We start from the raw sequence: 18,033 nt of genomic DNA on the forward strand, positions 1-18,033 counted from the left end.
TTTTCCCTTCTCTCTCCTCTTTATCCCCCCCTCCCTTCCCCCCTCCCCCCTCTTTCCCTTAAATTATATATTTTTTTCTTTTTTCTCCTTTCTTCTCTCTCTTGACCTCAAATTCACACACGAAGAGCAGGATAACGATGAAGAGTATGACGACATGGACCAGGAGGATATAAAAGAACAAGATGGATGACTTCACACAAGAGGTAAAATTTTACTCAAATAACGTAAACGGTTTAAATTCCCCAAACAAAAGAAAATCTATCTTTACCAAAATAATAAAAGGGAAATACAATATAGTAGCCTTGCAAGAGACACATATAGATCAGCGTCACACTGCTCTTTTAATCCACAAAAAGTTAGGCAGAATGTACTACTCCTCAGCCCCGGAGAAAAAGAAAGGGGTAGTATTATACATAGATGACAATATCCCACTTTGCCTAGCCTTTGTGACTATTAATTTATTTACTTACTTCATTGCTACCCTGCCTTTCTCGACCCAGGACACTCAAGGCAGCTTACAAATCCTCCAAAAATTCAATGCCACACAGGTAGACAATTTATTTATTATTTATTTATTATTTATTTACTTTATTTGTATACCGCTGTTCTCAGCCCTTAGGCGACTCACAGCGGTTCACAACAAGAACAGCAGAAATTCCATGCTACCATAACACAGTATAAAAAACAGTTAACATCATAACATATTATAGAAAAGTATACAATTAACAACAATATACAATTAACACCAATAGCCAGTCGCTAGCGTCTCATCACTAAAAACATGATCCAGATCCATCATCCATTGTTCCATTCCTATGTTCATTACATTCATTGCACTAACTATTTGAACGCCTGCTCAAACAACCAGGTTTTCACTTTTTTGCGGAATACCATTAATGATGGAGCTAGTCTAATGTCCGTGGAAAAGGCGTTCCACAGCCGCGGGGCCACCACCAAGAAGGCCCTATCTCTCGTCCCCGCCAGCCGTGCCTGTGAGGCAGGCGGGATCGAGAGCAGGGCCTCCCCGGAAGATCTCAAAGTCCTGGTGGGTTCATAGGCAGAGATGCGGTCGGATAGGTAGCTTGGGCCGGAACCGTTTAGGGCCAAGCAATAAAACAATAAAACATATATCATAAAAATATAAAAAAATTAAGCATATTAGCTTTTAAACACATAACAATCTATCAAATAGATTAAAACCACATACAAAATACTGAGTCATGATCTCATAGGTTGCTAATCCTATCTAGGAGGTTTTTCCAAAGGCCTAAAAAGGTGAAGAAATCTTACCTACTTACTTCTATCTTTCTGAGAACCAAATAAGAGGCAATTTCAAGAATAACAACCGATACCATTTGGGGGAATACCTAGATTCTTACTTTCCTTTCAAGGGAATTAACTGAAGAAGAATCACAGGAAAATTTCCCAATGCTTCTGAGCTGGGGAGATTCTGCCTTGGAATTCTGGGCTTAACCAACTTTTCCTATATAAGTGCAATTACAGTTTATCCCCTTCAAATTTGGCTCTTTCCAATCAAATATAGTAATTCCAGCATTGCTGCCAATCTTCATAGCTTGAGATGTCATTCGAAACTCCCATCACAACTGTCTGAATTTTTTCAACTGTTCCAAAATTATGTTATTTAAGATGGGTTTTGAACTTTGGAATAGCAATTGCACAAAGCCAAGTCAGACTGTACGGTGGATGGGGAAGCATTCAGAACAGCCTTCCCATGAGCCATATTGGTCTCAGTCTTAAGGTTAAATGGTGCTGCTCCAGACTCCTCTACGTTTTCCCCACAACAAAACACAAAAATGACTATGCACTTTGCTAATGTACAGACAGCTACAAAGGTTCAGACACAACTGAGGAAGGTAAAACTCTATGCCTGAGTTCTTCCTCCAACATCTTCAACCCCCACTTTCCTTTCTTGGCCCTTCTGCACTGTGCAAAAATCACTCTCCTTACTTTTGGTACAGACCACATATGTTTGTCATGGATGACACAAAGAGAAGGATTCAATCTTGCTGTGATAAAATTTCTTGGAACCTGATAGAGCAGTTTCTGACGATAAATGTACAGTGTTTTCCCATCATTTAACTGCACTTTGTTTCTGCTGAAATCAATGGGACTTAAACTTTAACTAACATCTCTCCATTATTTAAGGACCTGTTGCACCACAAATTTATTCTGACTCTAATGCCATACTTAGACGAAGTACAATTTTTAACATCGTTCTCATTTTAAGTGCATAAACAACCCTAAACATACAACCCAAAAAACTCACAGTAAGCCAACCCTGATTTGTTTTGTTATATTTGTAGCGATTTCACCATTCCCAGTCAAAGGACAAACTTAAGCTTATTTGTCAGGCAAGGCTGTTTTGCACATTTTAAAGTAAAACTTGGAGTTCGAGATAAGTCTTGGGCCCCTCACAAAATGCGCAAGGAGTGTGTTGAGAGTTTATGGATGTGGATGAAGGGAACACGTGACAAATTGCCAATTGGTATAACTATCATTCAAGTGACTGTTACTTTTGTGTAATGAAAACATTATGATATAACAAGAAAAATAAATGTAAAACAGAGTATCCTACCATCAGCTTAAACATTCCAGGAAAGCATAAATTTTTATCTTGCTATGTACAGTATGTTTGGGAGCAGACCTTTACTACTTGTACACAATTTGACTTACAGTAACAATACATAGCCTTTGTATGAATAAAATGACTCTAAATAAACAGTATATCTAGGTAATTTTTCTTTATTTTCCTTTGTATGTACATTTTGTGTGATTTTTAGGACAAAGGGGGGGGGGGGTATCCTATACCTTAAAAAGTTGATATGATAGAAAAAAACCTGGGATCATTTTTGGATTCAGATGCCAAAATTTAGTCAAAAACAAGTGTCAGATCTAACTCAACAAAAATTATGTTTCCCAGTGAGAATGCTAGTACAAAAAAATGAAACTGGGTGCTAAATACTTATGACACCAGGGTTTAAAAACTGGCCCATTGAAACAAAATACATAAATCAGCAGTTAGCCAAATCTGCAAGGAAGATGTATAAAGGAAAAAATGACACCATAGAGCTTAACAAGCTTATATTGCCTTGTGTTCTAAAGATATTATCAAGCCATTCATATGAACAGCACACACATAAAAAGACTTCCACTGAGGGAACAGTAAAAAGTCTTTGTGATGACTGGGGGACAGGTGATCATATGAATCTATCCTCAGTAACCCTGAGATAACAGCATTTGAAACAGCCCCAGGCAAAAGCATAGTGTCCCTTTAAGCTGAAATGAACTTTGGAGTTTGTTCGATTATTTATTTGTTTGTTTGGCCTCCTCCCCCCATCCGTTGGCCTACTTTATGCACAGCACCTTCTCGTCGGATGGTGAGCATAGTTAGTATTTTCATTTGCTGCCTAAGTAGCAAATTACCCTGTAAACAGCCCACAAGAGCAGCTCTGTAATTGAATTGCAACTGTTGACTTGGGACATTTGGTATATTTGCTGCAAAGAAGTAAATTTTCAAAACTTCATCTTGATGCCGTCAGACAAAATGAAAGGTAATATTCTTTATCTGCTGGAGATTGCTGCAGATGAACTGCTTTCATATGAGCTTAAATAAGATTTAGAGTTATTCCATCCTTCAGCTGGCCACAATTGAAAGTGATCAGGATCAATATGGCTCCCCCTGCATTGAGCCCAGGCACACTGTGCATTACAATAGAGGGAGATGGGTGTATTAAAAAATTTTCCTTTGTCAAATTAATTTCCGTGTTATCCCCAAATTCAATTAGATGGGAACCCCGTGTAACTAAAAAAGTGTCCAACATCCCTTAGTGACAAATTACGGTGCTTAGTGTGCATATCATGGCGAAGTGTTGAGCCTTGCTAATCTTCTCACTAATTCTCAATTACCGTAAAATGAAGCCATAAATCACACAGACAAGGAATCGATGGGAATGTTGTTTTCAGGGTGATTGGCAGCCTCCCCAAAGGTTTCCTGTAAGTTGGTTTAAGGTTACCATTCTCTAAGGGGGGGTAGGAGGGGGGTAGGAAGCGCCTCATCTTGCTCAATCTCTATGATATAGACCCATTGGGCCTTTGGGGGAGAGTGCAGAGGGACAGCACCAATTTTTGCCCATCAGACATCCAATTTTTCTCCTTTTCATACCTGCTGTAGTAAATGAGAAACAAATTAAATTTCACTCCACTATCTCCACAGAAACCATTTAAATTTTTCATGGAAACTAAATTGTCCCTAGACAAATAGCCCCTTGATTCTATGAAAATATACTGGAGCACAGGGGGGACAGAAATAAATTTGTGTCACTCTGGATATGCTATTCTCTGTAATGTCATTCACCGCCAACCAATAAATGAGTCCCTCCCGGAACACAATGGTGAAACCTTGCGCTCGGGTGGATTTGCATTGTTCCCCCACTCTGGAGCGGTCTAATATTCTCCCTGTTATTAATTTGCAGGCTGGGTTTTACATTCATGAGACCGAGATTGAAATGTAAATGAGGCACAAAATAAGTAGTCAGCAGTAGCCCTGGTCGAGCTGCCTGTGTCATAGACTCATGGACTTACATGAAAATAGTTATCACTCAGAGAGATTAGCAGCTCAGAACATCAATCACAGGTGCAAGGAAACAATGAATAAAATCGCCCAGACATGAGGAAGGAAATTACAAGCACTTTAAAGTGGAAAGGGAATATGTAATAGTGCTACCTGTTGTCGAAGCACTAACATGGCTGTAATAAAAGAAGCCTTATTCCTTCGCTCCCCCTTTTTCGGCTTGATCGCTCATATTCAAATTGTGCAATTTTTTGTCATCTCCATTTATCATCTAAATGAGCCGCATTTCCCTAGCTGGAGGGATATGAGCTTTTTGGTAGTGCGTGCAAGAATGCTGTGAGGTAAGCCTGTTTTTTAAAAAGATGAGGACCAAATAGATCTTTCAGTAACTAATAAAAAGAAATGATTGACACCTTGAGGTTTGGCAGACTAGATCCCCAGACAGTTGTAAAGTTTGTGAGGTTTGTGACTTCCTGTTTTGCCAGAAGAACAAGAACATTCTAGGTGGAGCAACAGCTCTGAATGTACAATGCACACCCACCCACAAACACACACATTTCCTATTCAAAAGAAATTCTGAATCAAAATATCCATATGCATCACAGAGTAAAGCTGAATCTGCTGAAATTCCATCACTTTCCCAGAAACAAAGCCTATGCTCTTTCACACTTAATCACTCTTTCTAGAGACCTCATCACTTTTGATGAGGTCCCACGTTCCGATTCACCAGCCTCCATGGCAAATCAGTGGGCCAGCAAGACAATCCTCCACTCTGCGTCCTGGCCAGAAATGCTTCCCCATTACACATGGGGAAGCATTACCATGTGGCTTGTCCCTGCAGTAGCCCTGTTGTCCCAAATGGAACATGAGGGAGGCTCCTGTTTTGGTGGCACAGTGTCCTACAATACTTCTGCCACAGTTGATCGATGGAGACCCACCAGAAGTAAGGTTACATAATGTGATGGGTGCCGTTGGGCTCTGAAACTCAACTGGGGCAGCAGAGTCCTAGGACACTAAAACTTTGTCACGTGATGAGGTCATAGGTCCATAAGCAGCTGGGTCCATTATTTCCTATTTCTTTTACATAAACACCAATGCAATTTTTCTCCCTCTGGTCAGCTTTTGCACACTCTGTGGCTGTTTTATTTTTTCCCAGATCCTCCTTGCTCTGCACAGTTGAGGTCTTATTGCTTCCTTATCTACCTTTGGAGTAATACTGACCCTTACTCTAGTCCTGTTATCAATTCCCTATTTGCCAACTTCCCAAACTTCACTCTCTTCATCAAACCACTTCTAAGATTCTAGGGGGTGTTTTTTTTTTTATTCCATTGTCTCATCTATAGATTTCATTCAACCATTTTGGTTCTGGGATTTCTGTCTCTTTGCTTCCCTACATGTTATTAATCAGTCAATGTCCAAGATTTCATCATCACACTATATGGCTCTCAATCATTCTCTTTGTGTGGACTGATCACAACATATCTTTGTTGCACTAAAAAAAAAGAGGTCCAGAAGTTGCACTTAAAATCATTTATTATTTAACCCGCTGGGTGCTCCAACAATTGATCCATTGCTATTGCCATTGAATTCAAAATGGTAATTTCTAAAATTGTGCATTTCTTTTCATTACTTAAATGAGACAGAAAAAATAGAAAACAATTTGGTAAATTTACACAGATTGCATCTAAACTGTAGTATTAATGCAATTCAACATCACTTTAACTGCCATGGCTCAATGCTATGGAATTATGAGAGTTGCACTTTTTCAAAATCTTTAGCCTGTTCTGCCAAAAAGTGCCAGTGCCTCACCAAACAACAAATCCCAGTATTCCATACATGAAGCCATGACAGTTAAAATAGTGTCAAGCTGCATTGATTAATTATAGTGTAGATGTACCTTCAAAGAGTTCTCAATAATGCTCATTGAGGAGTAACTAAAATATTACATCAAGGAAATAATGGGATCTGGCATTCTATATTGCATTTACAGATTCTTTATCTATAGTTACAAATCCATGCTCTGCTATACTCAGCAGGACACTGCAGTCTTACTGTGAGAGTACATAAAAGTTATTCATCCCACCTTAATCAGCTGACACACTGAACAAAGGAAGTTTGTACAACTATTGATATTTCCCATTCCCAACCACCAACAAAGATGCAACAGGACCCTTGATATGATTCCTTATTGAAGCCCCACTCACTGCTGGAAGGGGTCTCAAGCATTCTCCTCCCTGATCCCTGACTAATAGAGGAATAGACTGTCCTCACCCAAAGTGGTGCCTGGACGTTAAGATAGGTTTGGGTTGATCAGGGCAGGAGATGTTACTTGGTTATTTGAAGTGTGCAAGTTACATATTACAATTATCTGGTCTGTAGCAAGGTACTCTTTTCTGTGCTTTTTTTTCTTTTTTTGTAAAGGCATCATGCCAAAGTTACAGCCATAACTGAGTAAACAATAGCGAATATCTACAATTAAGTTGCTGTGGGTTTTCCAGGCTGGATGGCAATGTTCCAGAAACATTCTCTCCTGGCATTTCTCCCAAATCTATGGCAGGCTTCCTCAGAGTTTGTGAGGTCTGTTGAAAACTAGGCAGTTGGGGTTTATATATCTGTGGAATGTCCAGGGTGGCATAAAAGCATTAAAAATGTTAAAACCATCAATCTTACTAAAATATCCCAATTTCAGACTGATATATAGAGCACAATATAAGTAGCCCACCATGCCAAATTCCCGCCTCTGCACACACAACCACAACATGTAGTTCTGAAATATAAGGGAAAGATATTAGAGCAAGACAAGGTCCTTGCAATTGACAGGTGTTTCAGATTCAGGCACAGAGTGTGTTCTTCCATCTAGGAGTATTTAAATTAGCATAATTGATGACAAACATTGACCAGGTTGTTCTGGGAATTCTAGACACCTTTTCAAAATTGTAGCTTGGGGCCCTTCCACACAGCCCTATATCCCAGAATATCAAGGTAGAAAATACCACAATATCTGCTTTCAACTGGGTTATCTGAGTCCACACTGAGATAATACAGGATTTTCTGCCTTGATATTCTGGGATATAGGGCTGTGTGAAAGGGCCTTTAGATGAGGGTGACATGCAGCTACCTAGGTTGACCAGATATAGGTTTTGCGCTTACTAATTGGACCAGAACTGACCGGTTAAAAACCCTCCTATTCCTTTCAAATCACAAGTATCCGTGTTGTATGTCCCCAATTCCTTTCTCTGATAAAGCTTGAGTGCTGACAGTCCCAGATAGTGATCTATGCTTGGTCTTTGCTGGAGACTGGGCTTTTCTAAGGATTATGCAGATATAATATGAATGAAATACTTTGAGTTTAAACACTTGAAATGTGTTATATAAATGCTAAGCATTGCTATTTGCTTCCTAGCTGATCTAGCAGCGCAGTGGTATGCTTCACAAAGTGTCCCATTTTCCAGTTGATATGATTGATACTATGGAGGTTAATGATTGGTTGTTTAGAAGGCACCTTGAATCATCTGATGGAAAAACTCCATTCTGTGCAAAGTAGAATAGCAAATATTTCCTTAATATGTGGACAATGGGTCTCATGGCCAAATCATCTCTCAAGAGTGCAGACTGAGGAAAAGCATAAAGAAGCAATATAATATGCCTACACCATTGTGTGTTAGAGAATGCAGAAAATCCACTCTTCTTTAGAATAAGGAGGTTGCCCTTTTTTTGTTCCATATTCATTGGTGGAAAGCACAATAAAAATTCAATTCTGTAGGGCCAGCTCTGAAAATGAGATATTGGGAAACCTGTCCAGTTTTAACCTTTTCTTGATCAGTTCTTTTATGGTTTAGAGAGGATCATCTTTTAAAAAACTATACAAAAAGAAAACTGTATATGGCAAAAGCAGAGAACAAAATGTGTTTGACTCAAAATCTAATAGAATATTTGCATGGGAGGCTATAAATGCATGTTGAGATTATCAAATCACCTTAGCATATTTGAGGAAAAATTTAAATCTTGTGTATAAACATATTCTGATGAATGCAGCATCTTTAGCATTCTTTCCCTCCCCCCCCCCCCCCGCTTCCATTTTAAGGGATAAGGGTTATATTCAGTTATTCCATTTACTCATGTCACATGGGATGTAATGAGTTCACCAAATTTTCCAAAGGCATGAGTAGTAATGTCCAAGTAGTAATAATGAGGAATGGGAATTGCTGACTAGTCTTCATCATGATTGCCAAATTGGTTGGAAATGATGGAGCTTACAGTCCAATGTTAGGGATGATTGAAGATATTTCAATGCCCAGGATGAAACCCAAGATGGTGCCCTTCCTATTATTTCATGTAGGGTGTAGTCATAATAATGACTGAGTCACTGGTAAATATACTAGTGATGGGACAGGCCCCTGAGTCACACATGAGAACATCAGGCTAATTTAGAAGGTTGAAGCCAGACCATGTGGCACATAGAATGCCATCCATCCAAACACTAGCTGCCACTAAATGGGCCACTAGAGACAGTAGCCTAATTTTGCCTGATAATAGCACTGGATATGCCCAATACAGTTGGAGGGTAGGGGTGTGCAGAATTCCAGAAATCAATTCTGAACTCAGATAATTTCAGCAATTCGGCAGCTGAACCACCAAATACGAACCAGAAAAGACCCTGTTCAAAGCCTTACTGGAACAAAACATGAGCCGCTGAATCTTTTGGCCAAATTTAAGAAAGATCAGTTGATTCTAACTTGTTTTTCATCATTAGTATTCTGACTGTTTGGTTTTGTAAGTACAAGCAGCAATCTCTCCATAATGGGGGCAATTGGGCTAAGTGGCGAGTGCAGCCACACTTGCTGCATCACATTTCTCAGCCAATCACAGGCCTAGTTCTGTCCATTCTCCTCCCCTCTTGTGGCTCATGCTGGTTTGGATTTCAAAACCCAAACCCCCCTCTAATGGGGGGGGGTGTTTAAAAATGTTATTGGTAGAAATTTTAAACATTTCCCAAAAATCAGTGATTAGCAACATGATTTGAAACTTGACAGGCTTGAAGTCATAAATGTGCCTTACAAATGTGGCAAGTTTCATTCTGATGGCCATAAAAATGACGGAAAGTCGAGCCCCTTCATTTTCCCCATTAACGTCAATGAATCGAATCTTACTGGAATGAAAATGGAGCTTTGTATTTCAAATTATGAATCGCCCCCACCCCCCAATCTTTTTTCCAAAAATTTCCAGAACAGGGGAGCATCTGAAAACGGAACAAATTTCTGCCGTTTCACACACCCCTACTGGAGGGCACCAATTGCTGATCATAGTATCCAGACTTTGCCACCAACCAGCGCAGGAAGCCTCATCAGGAAAGCAAGCTAAGCTCAGATGGCCTCCAGAAAGATTCAAACGTCTCATTCTGTTTGGGGAATGAGGACTATTACATTTTTTCTTGACTGGATAAACAGGTCAGAATTCCATACCATAAGTTAATCAAGTTAAAGACCACCACCAATATGGGATTGTTGACAAGAGAACACCAGAATGCAATCTATATTCAAAGCAGGAGGCTCCTGTTCCCTTACCCTCCTTCTCTCCTCCTGTTGCCATTGTCTTTCCTCTTAGTGTCTGAGAATATCTTTTTAATTGCTTATCAAATGGATAGTTATTGTATCATAAAATCTTCAAAGCAATTTCCCAGTCCTGTTCAGTTGCTAAGCTGAACTTTTAGACGATGATAGATCACAATGGATTATGCTAATCAGCCTGTTAATAGCTCTCACAGTGTTAACTTGGAGCATTAAAAGAAGCTGGTCCTTACAACAGCTTGGGAAATGTTTTAGAAGACATGTGAGCTATGAGCAGCCATGACAGAGCCAGTAAATAATAGTAGGAGCTAGGGAGACTAAACAAATACTCTGTTAAATTATTGATGCATTAATCAAAAATACAGTTGTTAAGCAATATCATTAGTTCAGTGCTAATTGTTTTATGGATTTGTGATGAATGACTTTTCTGCATGCACAATGAAGCTCAGCCGGTTCTCACAGCACGTTTCTTTACCTTTAGTTATTCTAAGCTTTTTCACAAGCCATCTTTTTATTTTCTCATTTTGATTTATATTTTGATGTTTCTAAATACTGTCAACTGAATTTCTTTCTAAAAACCTGTACAACTACTTATTCATTTACTTGTTTGTTAAAATATGGAAGCAGCACCTTTCCGTCTAAAGAGACTCCCCAGGGCAATATAACAATATGTAAAGCAGTCTCTCATCAAAACAATCAAATTAAAAGCAAAGCAAACCATATTTAAAACATCCAGAGAACAGAATAAAACTACTTCAATCCCATCAAAACCTATGGCAGAGCTTGGAAGCATTATCTAAATAGCTAATCTGTTAGTGTCAGTTCTTACTGTAATGGATTTTTAATGAGTTAGTGCCCTTGGTAGGTTTGAGGAAAACATTTCAATGTATATCACGAATTCATTTTCATTCATTTAAAAATAAAATAAAATAATTGACAAAAACAGAGTAGAAAATTTAAGACCCTCTTGCACCTGCAAAGGGCCTATGTATCATCAATCTGTAAGTCTAGCTGCTATCTATACCTGTCTACTTTACTAAAAGAATATGAATAGACATATAATGTACACAATATAATGTTAGCCTCATTTTTTAAAAAAAATGTTTTTTCTTCCTTATTAACACTCATAACATGCTAGCAGGTAACAGTGTGAAAAGGATCAAGAAATGCACAATAAGGAGTTTGGGGGACAAAATGTTAAAAGAACCACCTCCAAAAAAATTCACAAAGTAAGCCATCTCTTCGGATTACAGTCTGAAGACAGAGCTTCTGATGTTTCTGTGAGCTCTGTCTAAATAAGGCCCTATCCTCTCGTCTCTTCCACATTATGAATAAAAACATGAAATTAGTTTTATGTCAAGAGAACAACCCTTAAGACACTTGTAACTTATAATTATAATTTCTAAGCTGTTTGGCTTGTCAGTATCAAGGAATTCACTGCTTAAGACTTCCAGGACTTTATAGACTGTGACATGCTGCACTGGCTCTGAAAATTAACTATGAATTGCTCATCTGCATCCTGATTTATTAACTACAGTGAAAAACAGAAAGTTGGAAATCTAGTGTGCATTCACTCAGCTAGCATAGAGGAAGCACTTAGTTATGCCTGACAGCAAGTATTCGATGAATGGGGGTTTCTTCTCTTTTGGAAAAGCAGAATAAATACAACTGTTTAAATGTCAACATGTCTGGGAGGAACCTTTCAGAATGTAGCTCAAGATTGCCAGGAGGCAGACTTGATTCTAGGACCAGAATTCAGGAGAGTTACTTTTTGGAGAATCTCATAATCCCAACACATGCACCCAGCTAAACCCATATTGATAATGAGTTTATTTTTTACTGTAATCAATTTTGCCACACATTAGTGCTCACCCATAGGGATTTCCTTAATAGGAAAGAGGGTGTATGGTATAAAGTAGTGTAATACTTCTCATATAGGTATTCTATTTATCCACTTTTCACAAAGTATACTTATAACATATTAAGTGGTATAACTCACATAATTTTACTCCAAACTTGCTAAGATTCTCAAGTATAACTAAGGCTTCAAATTAGGTTAATAATGCATACTTAACATAAAGCTGTGCATATAGGTAACCCTTATTCTAACAGTACAATAGTAGTAGTATAGGTTCTGTAATACAAACAAAGTTCAAAAACAGTCTTATTGCCGTCTTGAATATGTTCTTAAGTCTTCATGGAGTCAACAAACAAATGAATGCACATATAAATGTTCAAATTCTTCATGCAAGTGAAGTTGACGTGGATTTAGTCCTTTGTCACAAGATTGTAGTTTCAGTCCTTTATTATTGTTGTAGTTCCTAGATGTCAGGGACAGCCAAGTAATCTGTAGTGCCGGGTGAGTACAACTGGTTTCCCGGGTACAGGCCAGTTTCGATCCTTCCTCGGGTAATATCCCTGTTATTTGGCTCTGCCAATAGACATGTCTATTGTGTGTATGGTATAATGTAATATACTAGCTAGTTCTTCTTTTATTTTTTATTTTGAATTTTACTAGAAAAAGATAAGAAGGCAGAGCCAAATAACAGGGATATTACCTGGGGAAGGATCGAAACTGGCCTGTACCCGGGAAACCAGTTGTACTCACCCGGCACTACAGATTACTTGGCCGTACCTGACATCTAGGAACTACAACAATAATAAAGGACTGAAACTACAATCTTGTGACAAAGGACTAAATCCACGTCAACTTCACTTGCATGAAGAATTTGAACATTTATATGTGCATTCATTTGTTTGTTGACTCCATGAAGACTTAAGAACATATTCAAGACGGCAATAAGACTGTTTTTGAACTTTGTTTGTATTACAGAACCTATACTACTACTATTGTACTGTTAGAATAAGGGTTACCTATATGCACAGCTTTATGTTAAGTATGCATTATTAACCTAATTTGAAGCCTTAGTTATACTTGAGAATCTTAGCAAGTTTGGAGTAAAATTATGTGAGTTATACCACTTAATATGTTATAAGTATACTTTGTGAAAAGTGGATAAATAGAATACCTATATGAGAAGTATTACACTACTCTATACCATACACCCTCTTTCCTGTCTACTGCATATTATAGACATCTGTGTGTTTAGTTATTATTTCCTTAATAGGCCAAGAGTGGTCTTCTCATGGGTTCTTTTCTAAAGTTTGGAAGATTTTTCCCTTCATGGTCGTTGTTGTTGTTTTCCTCCTCCTCTCTGTGCCTTCAAGTTGATTCTAACTTACCATGACTCTAAACATGGACATTTCTACAAAGAGTGATTAAAAAAATAAGAGTCTTGCAGAGAGATGTGGAGAATTGGTGTGTCTTGATCAATTCCTAGAGGAGGAGGAGGAGGGGGAGGGGGAGGGGGAGGGGGAGGGGGAGGGGAGGAGGACTAGAACACTTTAACCCACTGGAACGCTAGCTAATCCCACTTGTATTATATGGCTGCTGAAAGCCCCAGTGGTGCAATGGGTTAAACCCTTGTACTGGCAGGACTGATGATCAACAGGTCAGAGGTTCAAATCCAGGGAGAGTGAGTTGAGCTCCCTCTGTCAGCTCAGGCTCCCCATGTGGGGTCATGAGAGAAGCCTCCTAGGAGGATGGTAAAATATCAAAAACATCTGGGCATCCCCTGGGCAATGTCCTTGCTGTTGGCCAATTCTCTCACACCAGAAGTGACTTGCAATTTCTCAAGTCGCTCCTGACTTGAAAAAAATATAGCTGCTATCATACATCTTAAATAAACAGTGGTGTTAGCCATTTTTAATGTAATTGTATCTTAATTTGTTTTCAGGGTATATGTTTTAATATTTACTCATGTTTTAGTTTATTAAGTCTTATTGTATTGTTTCAGATTTATTTTTGATTTTGATGCTTAATTCATTGTTGTAAGTTTACTGGTTTACTGTTCATTATTCTGTATTTTTTATGTGTTTGTACTTATTTGAGGCATTGAATGTTTGCCTTTTTGTGTGTGTGTGAACTGCCCTGAGTGCCTTCCGGGAGGGGGGTGGTAGTCTAGAAATAAAGTTGTTATTATTATTATTATTATTATTATTATTCCTTTAATACAAGACTAGACAACTTCACTGAGTCTGGGAACCCCGCACTCCCACCCTCTGCCCCAATTCATTGTGAGACAGTTCCCTTATATACCTATATCCCAGGATCTGATCCCAGATTCTCTGATTATCCCAGATTATATGGCAATGGAGACTCATATTATCAGTTCAAAGCAGATAATTTGGGATCAGATCTTGGGATGTAGAGCAGTGTAGATCCAGCCTGAGACACACACAACAACAGCAGCAATTACAACATCCCTGTATGGTACACATTCAAATCCTCTGGTGCTGTGTGACAACTGGCTGTTTGCTGGGTAGTTAGTTAGCAATCCTTAATGGTTAGCATAACCAATACCAGTATCTTCTGTGGGAAAGAAATACAACTTTTCAGCTGAAAACGAGGTGAGCATCACATGGGTCCACAGTTATTTTTGTACTGCAAATCCCATCAAATCTGGCACACATAACTAATGGCAAGGAATGCTGATCAGACAGTCCCTGGGTCATGATGGTTCATTTATTTCATAAGACTAACATATACTTTTTTTTGTTTTTAATAAGTGTAATAACAGTGTTTGCAGTATTTTCCTCCAAACACTTATGCATGCTTCCTTTCTCAGTTTCCATTCCAGTTTGCACAATGTTTTAGCCAAATATTCTTTGATTTAAAAATAACCTGACACTTTGTATTACCTGCAATCTCAGAAAATTAGGAAAGCCTTCAGAACTGCTAGGCCCCCATGCATGTATTTCTCTTTCATTCTCTCTGTGCACAGGCATACACACACAGACACACTCCCTCCAGAGAAGCAGATGTTTGACTTGACTCATGTAAAAGACAAAAATTGAGTTACAGCTCCAGAGTGCAAGATTTGCAATGTTTGCTACAGTTTATTAATGTTAACCAAATAAAAATGACATTAGTGAAAAAGATCTACATGAGACTTCAGAACTCCCAAGATTAGACCAGATGGTCACTTCTAACTCATCTAATCTTGTAAACTCTGTTGAGAGACAGCGTATTGATTGAATTTCTGACTTTAAATGCAGGCCCCATATCTACACATGTCCAAACTGATATCAGTTCTTTGAAATCCAATACTGAGGTGCAGATTGGGAGATGATGTTAGTTGCTCCCTATTAAAACTGTCAATTCCATCTGTTGTCTACCGTATTAAAACACAATGTGTAGCTTTTGAATTTATAAGTATTAGATTTATATAAAGACTCTCTTTTGAGGCAAAGAGCACTGATACATCTGTAATAACATGACTCAATAGTACTGGATGAATAGATGGATAGGCAGATGATGAATGGATGGATGGATAGATAGATGCATATAGCTATCCACAAAAACTCACTTGCTATGGATCAAACAGTTTGAAATGAAGGGAAACAACATCTATAATCAGTTCTACAGAGCATGAAGATACTCTTGTGTTCTGAAACAAGGAACTTTTAATGTTTACATTGCAGCCAAATTAAAACCACTAAGAATGCCATTGATTTCAGTGATTCATCAATGCCATGAATATTATAGTATTCCCTTGTCTAGATATCTCAGAAACTGAAATCTTAAAAGGAAATCCTTCTCTTGCTCCCACTGACTTCATGGACATGTCTGGTTTGGTAAGATAATAAATACATTTTTTAAAGATGTTCACAGGATAACTATGAAGTGAGATTAGTTGAGACTACTGTTGCTCTATTAGCAGGTAAAGATCTTTTCCTTTCAGTAGAGTTTATACACTGACCAGTTGCTGAAAAAGGAGCTTTTATTCTGTGTGTGCTTTGTTTTTCCTTATGGTTTTGTTTTCAATTGTTTAAATCATATTCTCAGTCTAATTGCAGAGTGCATTAAAATATAGCAATGCTTTCTAGGGCTTTCTGAGAGTTATAATCCAAAAAGCAAAAGTTCCCCAGTTGTGTGCTTGTAGTATTTAAATTGGTTTGTGTTTTTACTTAATTTTCTGCTTGGTATTGTTGTGAGATGCTCTGGGTCCTATTTCTGTGTGAGAGATAGGATCTCAATCAATAAATGATAAGTCAGAATACAGCTCAAACATTTCTCATCCTTGTGAGAAACAAAAATGGATCAGCACTGGCTTATGGTTCACTTTGAACCAGAGCCCACTGCTGCATTGTTAAAATGGAGAGAGATCAGATCGCCTTTTTAAAGTTGCTCTTGAAATTCCCTGTGGAACCCAAACATGTAACAATTAAAATGTAACTGCATTATTATCCTTTCATGCAAATGGAATATCTCTAGTTACTCCTGTGACCCTCTGAACATCTGCCAAACTGCCACACTCCAGCGACATCCCCTGATGCCCTGTTTCAGATGGCTGATGACAGCGCCATCAAAGCAGCAATTCTGGAACTTCCCATTGTCCTGAAAGACCACCAATAACTTTGGGTAAATATGGCTTCTCCCTGGTGACAGGAGGAAAAATGTCTAGTAGAAAATGAATACCTTTGTTGAGTGTCACTCCTAAAATAGACACTGTGAAAGGTTGAAGGAGGAGACCAGGAGAGAAATAGAGAAGCTTTTCCAAAAGAGCCAATATGACATCTAACAGCTGTGGCTGCTTGAATGTCAATGCCAAAGGAAAGAAGCCATATGGGCCAGTAATATCCCCGGAAACAGATAATGAAGAGGGCAAAGTACAGTGAAAAGCAGGGATGATTTTATGTAATTGATGTAAACTGTGAAGTCCTCATTTTTACCTATTACAAAATACTTCAAGAAATGCTGGTTTTGGACTAAATGCTAATCTCAATTAACAACAATAATAGCAGGTCTTCCACACACAAAAAAAATTGTTTTATATTAGCTTGGCTATCGTGTTCTTCTCATAAAGAATATGGAGAATTCTTGTCTAAAAATCTATATGGTCACTCTTAAACTATAGTTCAGTGACAGAAGATCCATTTTGTATTCAAAAGGTTGAACATTTAAGCACTCACGTCTCCAGGTAATCTACATTCTACTCTACTATATTGTATCGACAAGTGGTTCCCAAACTTTTTTTGACCAGGGACCACTCTCCAATATTAGTACCAAAGGGGTTACAGATCAGTTTTTGGTCAACTTTAGATTTGGTTTGGTGTGCTGATTCAGAAAATTGCATTGGATATAGACCACATCAGCTCTAGTTTCTGATACAGAACATATGCCATGGTCAGTGACAGTGAAGGAGTGGCAGGCGATGTAAAAGAAGTACAAATAAATAAAATAAAATAAAGAGGAAAGACACTCGTGGACCAGATTTTCATCCTCGCGGCCCTCTGGTGGTCTGCAGCCCACAGATTAAGAAACACTGGTATAAACAATACAGAGCTGAATAACCAATGATCTAAAATAAAATATAGTGTGTTCTCTGTGTTTAACCTTCCACTACAGAATTAGAATTCTCTGTGCAGAGAATGAACATAGAAACAGGTTACATTTGTAGTGAAGAAAAGGGGACCACATTGAAACTTAAAAAAAAGGAGGATGAGGAGGAGAAATACTGCATGAAATGAACATGGAGGCCTTAAAAACCAAGAATTTTACATCACTGAAAACTTCCATAGCAACACTGCTGATGACTTTTTGCCACCACTATCTTCTTCATTTAAAAGAATTTATTTTGAGAGAGATGGCTGGCAACCTGGATGACTATCTGTCAGAGCTAGTACTATTCTGAGCCAGATCCTCTTCGAATTAGCAAACTTTGCTTGCCTATACAGTCATCCTTCCGTGTTTGTGTGTTCAACCTTTGCCAATTTGAGTATTTTTAGATTTGATTAACATGTTCTCTCTAG

This window comes from Anolis sagrei, chromosome 3 (genome assembly GCF_037176765.1).
Source record: "Anolis sagrei isolate rAnoSag1 chromosome 3, rAnoSag1.mat, whole genome shotgun sequence".
Lineage (NCBI taxonomy): Eukaryota > Metazoa > Chordata > Lepidosauria > Squamata > Dactyloidae > Anolis > Anolis sagrei.